Source organism: Helicoverpa armigera, chromosome 12, assembly GCF_030705265.1.
Source record: "Helicoverpa armigera isolate CAAS_96S chromosome 12, ASM3070526v1, whole genome shotgun sequence".
Lineage (NCBI taxonomy): Eukaryota > Metazoa > Arthropoda > Insecta > Lepidoptera > Noctuidae > Helicoverpa > Helicoverpa armigera.
In genome coordinates this window covers 3,538,156-3,548,247 of record NC_087131.1, presented here as the reverse complement: position 1 = coordinate 3,548,247, position 10,092 = coordinate 3,538,156, and the positions used below count along the sequence as shown (strand labels likewise).

The 10,092-nt window shown below is 35.2% G+C and overlaps 1 long non-coding RNA gene across 1 annotated transcript; it reads right to left on the bottom strand.

Annotated features, from left to right (window-relative positions):
• Positions 1 to 6,603: 6,603 nt before the first annotated feature.
• LOC135117678 (uncharacterized) lies at positions 6,604 to 7,421 on the bottom strand. The gene is made up of 2 exons (XR_010277045.1): positions 7,038 to 7,421; positions 6,604 to 6,953 (listed from the first exon to the last, which is right to left on the bottom strand). It is a non-coding gene; the product is annotated as an uncharacterized LOC135117678 (long non-coding RNA).
• Between the last annotated feature and the right edge of the window lie 2,671 nt (positions 7,422 to 10,092).

The following is a 10,092-nucleotide window of genomic DNA, read 5'->3' as shown; positions in this document are numbered from 1 at the left end:
TGATCGTTATTTTACAACAGATGTCTTAAATAATAGACTATCGATTTAACTACAGTTATAATAATAAACGATCTTAAATAAGATAATAAATCTACTACAGATTGAAAAACAAAATCGAGTAAAATTATAAAACTGTAGCTCGTTGTTGCAAAAAGTATGCAAACAAATTATATCGTAATAATCTTCACGGTTGTTTTTCCCAGAAGAGTAAGCAAGGTACATTATCGAATGGCCGCAGTTTGCCGATGTATTGAGTCCCGATGGAGAAGGGTCCGGCCTATTCATTGAGAGTTCCAATCCTCTATAACTGGGATTTTCTTTTGTAATAGAAAAACCCAATTACCGGTTCACCCTATAAAGTTGAAAAGTCGTGTTTATCACCGAAAAATACTGAATTTGTAAACCCATTTTCTTACACAAATTCATTTTGAAAAATTATTTCGTTGCAAAATTCCAAGAAAATTAATTATTCTAGTAATTTAATATCGTGTAAAGAAACCTTTAAATGTATGGAAAATAAGATAAATGAACACCTGTTTTACCGAATTTTGCTCAATATTCTGTTATTTTTGCAGTTTGATTTAATACCTGGGCTTCGTTTCTTGCCGTTAATTAAAATTGTGATATCCGGTTTATTTTTATGGAAAATTTATACTTATGTTTTTATGATGCAGTGCCACATCGAATCCAATCGAAGTATATACTTTTGAATGATTTCGTTTTGATATGTACTCACTATTGTTTACTCACTTGTTTTACCGCTTTCGCGTATCTCAGCTGCAGCTTTATTACAATTCGATACGTTTGTGTTGGCAGCACGCGTGACTTTGCATGACACATACTATAAATATGTCTCACGGCGTAGTGCCACAAATCAAAGTAAGTATACCTATAACATTTTCCTAATTATTTTGTTTTGCAAATTTTGTGAATGAATATTTTGCAGTTTACAATGTTTTCTTTTTAGATATTTCGTAAGGAATTTCTCACACCTTCCAAGTTCTGCGTGCTGTGCTGCTGCTGCCGCTGCGGCTGCGGAGAACCTCAAGCGGCGGAAATATAGTGGCCTTGTCGGAAACTATATTTTCGAACCGTTTGGGGTTGAAACCCTCGGGTCGTGGGGTCCGAATGCCCACATTCTATTTAAAGATCTCTCAAGGCGGCTGGTTGACGCTTCTCGTGACCAGAAGGCTGGCTATTACCTCGGACAAAGAATCAGCATAGCGATCCAACGAGGTAATGCTGCCAGCCTCTTGGGCACGCTCCCAGTTGACAGCGATGGGGACGAATTTTTTGACGCTTTTTAGTTGTTTGTTTTACTAGGATAGTTTTTGATTTTTATTGTAAATATGTATTGTAAATATCTGTGTAAATAAATTTTGCAAATTACTCGGTATTGTTTTACTCACTATTGTTTACTCACAATTGTTTTCTCACACTTGCTATATGGCCACAGTTTTCGCGTATCTCAGTTGCACCCTTACAACAATTCGACACGTTTGTGTTGGCAGCACGCGTGACTTTGCATGACACATACCAATATGTCTCACGGCGTAGTGCCACAAATCGATCCTGATACGGTTTGTCACCCTTTGATGGATGGATTGCTGTTTCATTTACCCAATTCCCTGTTTATGCGTAGTTTTTTCCTGTTATTGTATTGATAAGGTGCGGGATTTTTGTTTGGTGGAGCTGCTTTTCTCTTGGGATTTTAAGTTTTATTAATGGAATAAGGGTTTCCTGAAGTCGAGCACGTGTTAGCACGTGGTTTACCTTAACGCATCTTTAAGTGAGTCATTATACAATATGAAGTCTCTCAAGTTCTACTGACTACATTATTATACCAAGTAAACTGGTTCAAACAATGGTGTTTAGCTGTATCTTTTTTAACTGAAAAGCCAACCCCAATATAGTCGTCATGTATTGAAATCTCCCAAGGGCTATAAGTTTAAGCCTACTCCAAAAAACTTACTTTTACCAGCAAAGGTAACTACCAAAGACTAAAGCAATACTAACCGCTAGAATGTAGATTTTCCAGACCCTCAAAGACAGACCTTCACTCTACCTATTATTCCATTTATTAGCAACCACGTCACAATCTATACATATCAATACAAACTACACAACACACTGAACAATCACACGTGTACACGAACAAACAGAACAGACCACAAATTGCCAGTAATATTAGCCTGCGTATAGACCTAACTATCTAGACATTCTGCACTGAAACTCAATAACCAAACGACCATGACTAAACTGTATCTAAGTAGCTAATAATAATATACCATCGGCTGTTTGACATCGAGGAAAGTCTGAATGGAGGACGCAAATTGAAAAAAGTTTGGGATGTGATGAATTTTATCGCCATGTTCAACAAATCTCCGAAGTTATCTAAGCTAGTTCCGCAAATCCTCCGAAATCCCTTAAATACCACATAAATCCTTCGTAGGTACGTAAGATTTGCTATATGTTTAGTAGGTTGTTACTGAAATAACCATTGTACCTATGTCTTCCTAGTAATTGATAAAACTTTTTATGGCATACTGTTACGAATAAAATGTAGCAACATGGACTATATTTTCTCATAGATAATTTTGATTGGTTTGATTGCTCTTTATCAATTTTATCAAAGCATTTTCCCATCAAACAACAAAATATAATAAAAAATACATATCATTTTTCAGAGCCCATCCACGATAGTCTGTGAAAAAGTTTTCCTCATTCCTCCATTGACTACATACTCCACGCTGTCCACATAATGCGGATGTTTCCCGCGCTCAAGTTAAACTAACTTCCTGTTCCGGTGTAATCGCATTTCCTTTGTTTCTGGCGCCGGTGAAAATTTGCAAGCAAAATGTTTATATAGGAACTTCGCTGCCTGATAATATTGTCACGTTGATTTTATTAATATTGTTATTGATGAAATTTCTATGTTCAGTGCTGGTATTTAGGTATCTATTGTACAGAGCCTATTCTAATTTCAGCTTTCTTGGCTTAAAATAAAAGTTTCCTGATTTTTTTGGATCCCAATTTTATTCGAATTCGCTAGTAAAATCACCAGCGGAAGCTAGTGTTAATTTATTAATTTTGGGGCAAAATTATGTTTTATGTAGGATCTCTCATTGAATTTTACTTAAAAATTATTCTAAAACTATTTTCATTAAACATCAATAACATACAAAATACGATTACCAATGAATGTGTAAAACTTGTGACCGTCCTGAAACGTCATTTGAACGCAACGACTGTTAATTACAGCTATTGATTAGTTTGTGCCGCTCACGCATCTAATTACTGTTGCTGATACATTCACGTTAGTTAAAGGTTCAATCCAATTTTGAGTAATCCTTACTGGACTGTGAATGTTATTAATGTGTAATACGGAGGTAAGTACAGTTTGTGGTTAAAAATCTATGTAGGCATAAGTTTTTCAAGCTTGATGGGGGAAATGCAAAACCTAGGTGAGTAATAATTCTGTTAAAATGTATGTGTGTGTGTGTAGTAGTGTATGTGTGTATGTTTAATAGGTACTCTTACCGCTTATGTTTCATACCATAAGCGGTAGTTTTTGCAAAAGTAAAAGAGTACCTATTTAACCTGGCAGGAGCTGGATGCGAGAAGCCGAAAATAGATCTCAGTGGCGTGCACTTGGAGAGGCCTATGTCCAGCTGTGGACTGCGATAGGCTGATGATGATGTATCATACCAAATATTGCTATTTTTTGCCAGAGAGAAGCTGGTTAATACAGTTGTAACAAATATTCGAAAAAACATTATAAGTAATCCTTTTCCGAACAGAAACGAAGTTCATCCCATTATTTGGCCCTGCACTCCACAATTTCCACTTACCACTATGTATAAAAAAATTATATTTGGTTAAGCAACCTTTTAATACGAAACCGAAACAAAAATCAGCTCTTATACAGAATTTTACACAGGCGTTATCGTGTTATACACCTGAATGTTCAGGAGCCCTACTAAGGATTATCGTTTTTACATGAAGCCTTATTGGAAAAAAATGGTATTGAATAAAAATATGACTGAAAGAGATTGATTTATGTAAAAGTGCTTGAAATATTGTTTACCAAATGCGGGATCGAAGGAATTGGGTGTTATTTTAAAATAATGATTGCTTTTAATCTACTAGCTGTTCTTCGTGGATCCACCCGCAATCTGAACGAACAAATTCCCGCACATAGATAAATGGTAGCCTACTTATATCCTTTTTTGGCTCCCAAATATGTACCATTTTTGTATCGGTTCAGTCGAGCTATCATTTATTTTATTAGGGACATCAGATATTTTACAAGAACCTGAGAACACATAGGTAAATGCAATTAATTAGAAGAATATATTAATTTACGAAAGTGTTTTCCAAATCAACGAGCCCCAACCACAGAAACTTTGGTACTCTGATAGTTACTTACTAACTATTGTATTGAAATTGTCCTTAACACCACACATACCTACATTTGCATGTATCTCCAAACTAGAAGATCGGAAAGCCTTTGTAACACATAATAAGCGTGTCATAGTAGCGGCCCATGTTTACATTCGAACGGGGCCCAATCACGCGTACGCTTCGCCACGTCACAATAAGATAGCACGCTATTGTCGTGTATTTTGTTCATATTGAAATGGCCATTATTTGAAGCGCCTTCCGTATGACAATGTTGTCTCGATGTTAGATAGGAATCGTTGTTTGATAAGCAACAATTGTACCTTTCATGCCTCGTGTAGTAGGGCGCAATATGATATGCTTAGTTAGGTGAAGACGGTATTGGGCTTGCCGGGGCTGCGGGTTTGTTCGGAAGAGTTACCGCGGCCCTGGTACATAAAGGGCTTAAGAAGGAACGTGATGGGTTTGAATATATGCTAAAGTCAATGATACAATTAGTTATGTACAGTTGGGTTGTAGATACTTTGAGTTTTAACCTAGATACGAGCCCAGAGTATGTAATATCCAGTAGGCCTTCTCTATGGAAAGAGGTTTTATTCCACACCGCTAACCACAGGAGTATTGATTGTTAGCTGTGTTATCTTATATCTGTTAAACCGCAGGTGGTTTCAGGGTTTGCAGGTAATGGAACGCAGATGGGCTTTTAGCTGCATACAGTACTCTCAAACAGGAATAATAGGTATCACGTAGCATGTACTAACAGATCCGTTTTCACTGAAGGCTTAAAATCATGTATATAGGTATAGCAAGGCTCTCTATTTTTTCATTTGTGTCTTTGCAAAACAATCTACTTACTACAGCTTTGCTAGAGGCAAAAAGTATGAGAAACTTATAAAAAGCACTCGGAATCTAACCTCTTTAACCTATCAACCTCATTTCTGCGCTTCTTATTTTCATTTGGCAACATTTAAGTCACGTACTGGCCAGCTGCAAAATTTTCGCAAACAAACGTAGTGTAAATGTACAAATAAGTAAGACTGGCCACCGTCCGGTGAGGTCCGCCGTCCCATGAATTTAGATTGCAAGTTTATTCCAAGTTCAAATTTCATCCAATACGCTCCCTGCTATGTATAATTTGATGTGGGAAATATGGTTCGGGACATGCATCAGCTGTCTTCAGAATAGAACTAGAATTTTGGAACTGACGAATTCTAGCTCTAGGTTGCAATTTGTAGATATAAAATAAAATATAAGTTTAAAGGGATAAACAGTAGGGTGGAGCGAAAATGTATGGAGCAAAAAAAAAATCGTTTTTTCTCAACGGAATAGGGATGAAAAGTTGTCTTATAATATTCAAAACAAGTGTACAAAATTTGACTTACCAGTCGCAATATTTTGAGGTGCCCCAGAGGAGATGAAAATAAAAAATATAAAAAAATCCAATTTTTCTATTTATTGCAAAAATTAAACATTAAAAAAGCAAACTTAAATATCAAACTGATTTTTCGTATTAAAAGTAGGCATTCGTTTACGCGAAAGCAGTCTCGCTCTAATGAAACCGTCTCTTTTATTATCTCCACAAACTGCATTTGATGCTTCTGTCACCAACTTGATGCAGCGCTCTACTGCTTGAGTGTGACATGGAAAATCAATAATCTGACACATACTGAGACCGTTCTTGACCACATTTTTCAAGGTTTCAATAATGCCAACATCTTTCAAGACAGAAGAAGCTATAATAGCAGCGGCTCTATGCGAAACTCCAGTACGATCGCATGCAAGAGCTAATGAGGTTAAATTCAATCGTTTTTTTTTTATTAGGTGGCGAAACTTTATGTTTTACCTGTTCTGGGTTTTTATACTGAGGACTAGTAGATGGCACAAGCAAACTATCGCATGAGCTGCTGCTTTCTGTTACCAAATCATCAGTCAATGAACGAGAACAACAAGGTTTATCAAAATAGTTTACCTCTCTACTGCGATATAAAGCTTTTTCTTTTCTTTCTTGCTTTTTTTTATTTTTGCCGCTGTAGCCACATCGACACCGCCTATTATCATTTTTCTGGTCGTTCTTTGATCCAATAAAAAAACAACTTCCTCCTTGGGAATGCGACATTCTTTAGGACAGTTACAATCCGATATAACTTTGCATTTGCAGCTACAAATATCAAAGAAATGAAAGAAATGAAAAGTCTGATATGAATTTATTATTTTTTTCTTGGTATTTAATGTCCGTTTGACGGCCTCGATATGGTTTCATTAAGCATCTGTATTTGTCATGATAAACGCGAATCAATTGTAGGATTCTTTTGAAACTTACAGTTGGCAGCGACGATTTTTGCCATATTTATAAAACTTCTTGAGCCAGCCTTTCAGATATTTCATGAACTGTTGGCTCTTTTGTTGCTATATCAGGCTTCAATTCATTTTTGATAAATAAATAATATTTCATAATGTCGTTGTAAGTTGGTAACTGGGAAACAGGCAACTTTTCTGGCAAACCAGAGGCAGGACAGCTTGACATTTGTCGTGTTTTAACTTGCAACATATTTCTGTAATTAAGACAAAGAATACTTTTAATAGTACTACGGTTATAACCGAAACTGCAAGTTTTGAATGTGAAAAATATTACTTACAATATATGTATTTGTTCCCAGCCGTCAGATTCGATGTGTCAAGTACCTAAGTGCACGACAAACAAGTGAGCTCGTGTACGCGCGCGAGTTGGCTAATGCCATTTCTTTGATGAGAGGGAACCTACCGATCAGAACAAACACGTTTCCAGTTCAATCTTGTTTAGTTTACACTAATAAAGCATCGCTAAGAATATAATTCCGAGTTTATACAATGTTTGCGATTTTATGGAATTTGCGCAAATTTTCAAAACTTTACGATGATGGGGGCACCTCTAAACTTGACGTAAACAAACTGAGCTTTCTTGTATTTAGTAATGACCTAAAATAGCAACTTTATACAGGTATGCCGAAGCAAAAATTCAAAAAAAAAAAAATCGCTCCACCCTAATAAACAGTCTTATATAGAGTGTAAATTGTATAAAACTTTTCATAAATTATGCAATAAGTAGATAACTAAATATGCACTGGTTATGTTGGTTTGATGATTGATGAATGAAAGAAATGGGTGAGTAACATGAATTCGTTCATAGGACATATCGATATTAGATTTTTCTTTATGATACAAAAAAATGACTAAAAATAAAATAATAAATAAAAGGATAACAATATTGGTACCTCTGAATAACAACGCACAAATCCGCCATTTAAAACGGATAACCCCAGCAAGACATCTTGACAGGCACCTCCAACCTCTACAAAATAATATTTTCTAAATAAAAACCGGTAATTTGCCTGAAATTCTTTGTCATGATGACATTGTATTATTTGTGTAACATATCCCTTCAGCGTTATCTACGTAACACACGCGTTTGAACTCATAGACGCACAAAGACGCCTGACTGACATGACAGCTCGAATGCCTCTTAGAGTTACGCTATACTATAGTTATGTGAACTTGAAGTATGAATTAGATATTCTACCCCTAGTTATTTGTGAGCCTACCTTATACGCACAATTTGTAAACTCCCAATCAAACAACCCAGCATTCCTCGTTTTCTTATAGGTTCTACTTGGCAAGCATAGAAAAAAGCTCAGAACCAACCTTTTCTCTAAATTAGCCGGTTCACTAAAAGTAAAAAGCAATCAGTTTATTTGGTAACAGTTCACGATCTTTTTATAAATACAGGATGAACTGAAACAGACATCAAAAACTACACGAAAATTTTGGATTGTTCAGCTAGTTTGTATTTTTATGTTGCTCAAACATGTCCCAGGAATCAAATAACTTGAAAAGCAATATTTAAGCGCTCTATATCCTAACCATACTTGAACAACAAAACTGTGGAGTTGCTTCCAGTTTAATGCGATCTAATAGAGCATCTCAACTGACTCATAGATATTCAGTGTATGCTTTGACTTTCAAATCTAATAACCGATTCTGAGGGAGTGTCGCGCTCACTTTAATGTAAGGGCTTCAAATCTATTCCGTTTTAGCGAAATAAATCACTGATTCACTACACTTTGTGAGCTCTGAATTTATTAGGATCATACTTTTGGGGTTCCGTAAGATAAAAGGTGTAAAGGAGCACTTTTAGTACTGGTAATTGGTTGAATATGATTATTTATTTTAATTGGTTACCATTACAGTATATTGTGCAGTGATTGAAATGTTATTTTCATAAGTAAAGTAAACATTGGTGTTTTCCAACCATATATTAAAAAAAGAAGTATTTGAATTAATCAGAAAACTTAAAATTCTTCGCTTTAATATTTAATGTAGACTAATCAAGTAATTTACTGTTGGATTGCATTTACCACAATATTATAATTCTAATAAGCCTATATTACGATTAATTATGTTATTCAGATATTCAGTATAATTTTGGTAATTAAGTTAATATCACTAAAATCCGATACAATACAATTTGCAGTTAGAAGAGCTTAAATTTAATTTGGATTTGGTTTGTGATCAGCAATAAAACAAACAAGCATTGAAATAGAATCAACTTATATTGGCATACCTAAAGATATGCTTTAAGATCTTTTATAAACTAACAAAACGATAGCATAATTCTATAAGATTATTAAATAATCAGCTAAATAATTTCACGTACGTCACTTCTTAGACAACACACTAGAAAAGTTGTCATTACTAATGATACCCGCTACAATTTCCAAAGTCAAGCCTAGTGAGAAATTTTGGACGATGGGCCACCACGACCTTTCACGACTTTATAACCATCAGCAATCAGCTTACTTGTATGACTTTTCCATGAATGAAGTGTAAATACAAAACACATGAAACCCACACAAAGAAACACATTGTATCTCAACATCAAAGTAATCTTAATCGTGACAGATTTAACTGAAGTTTGAGCGTACGTGATCAATTAAATAAGGGAGCGTCGGCACTTATTGTACACTAAACTTGGTTCAGACAACAGATTATAGGTACATTGTATTTTATGTGTCTAATGAATGGCAGTTTAATCTATTATTATTAGACGTACGTATTTTAGTAGAAATACAGCTTAAAGCTTATTTCTGTTTATAAAATCTAAACTTACGGATACATTAAAAAGGAAACAACTTTTTTATTAGTTTGTACCCTAGAGGCTCTGAAACTATTGAAACGATTTGCACTGTTGGCTGTATGTTCCTCAGGAAGGGTGTAGCTTATACTCTACGCTACATAGTATCCCGGTAAGGGTTGTACTTCTCACGGGACGCGGATGAAACCGCGGGAAAACGGATATATTTGAATTTTCAAAAGACATCTCTATAAAACCATCTAATGCAAAGCTGCTGAAAATCAAATAAAAAAAAATGAATAAATAAAACAGTTTAATTTCAACAAAATCCTCAAGTTTCCGACAGAATATTATGAACGTCTTAGAAGTGATTTTGTGCATATACGCCGCCGACCACTGAACTCCTGCACTAAGTTTGCACATAAGTTAACGCAACTACGTTCACTATTATACTATATAATATTGTGTAGTTTTAATAAAAACTTGCTGAGTATTGCCATTGTTACAGGTAAACAGAAAGAGTAGTGTTAGTTTTACAGGTAAGTAGATAAGAAATGTTAGCTTAGATGAACTTAAACATAACT